Source organism: Poecilia reticulata, unplaced genomic scaffold (assembly GCF_000633615.1).
Source record: "Poecilia reticulata strain Guanapo unplaced genomic scaffold, Guppy_female_1.0+MT scaffold_155, whole genome shotgun sequence".
In the NCBI taxonomy this organism is placed as follows: Eukaryota; Metazoa; Chordata; class Actinopteri; order Cyprinodontiformes; family Poeciliidae; genus Poecilia; species Poecilia reticulata.
The window spans coordinates 1018351-1018663 of NW_007615016.1; positions in this window are offsets into that span (position 1 = coordinate 1018351).

Consider the following 313-nt stretch of genomic DNA (forward strand, 5'->3'; position numbering starts at 1 on the left):
ATTTTTGCTAATTTTGCGTTGGTGTAATGCACTTTATAGAATATTTTGCACTGTATTAAAACACGCCGGGCACAGATTGAACACTTATGAATTAGATTCCTGGCAGCCTCCCACTGCTCCTCCTCCCACGCTGTTTTAACAAGAGCTCCAAATCTTGAGGTGTTATTACTAATAGAATTATATAAAATGAAATACATTTTKTGCGTTGAGGATCTAATTGTAGGACAGTATCCAAAAGTGTTTCAGGTGGACGATTAGGAAAGTGCGGACATAATCCCTGGCCTGAAAGAACCGAAAGAGATGAGAATTGGGC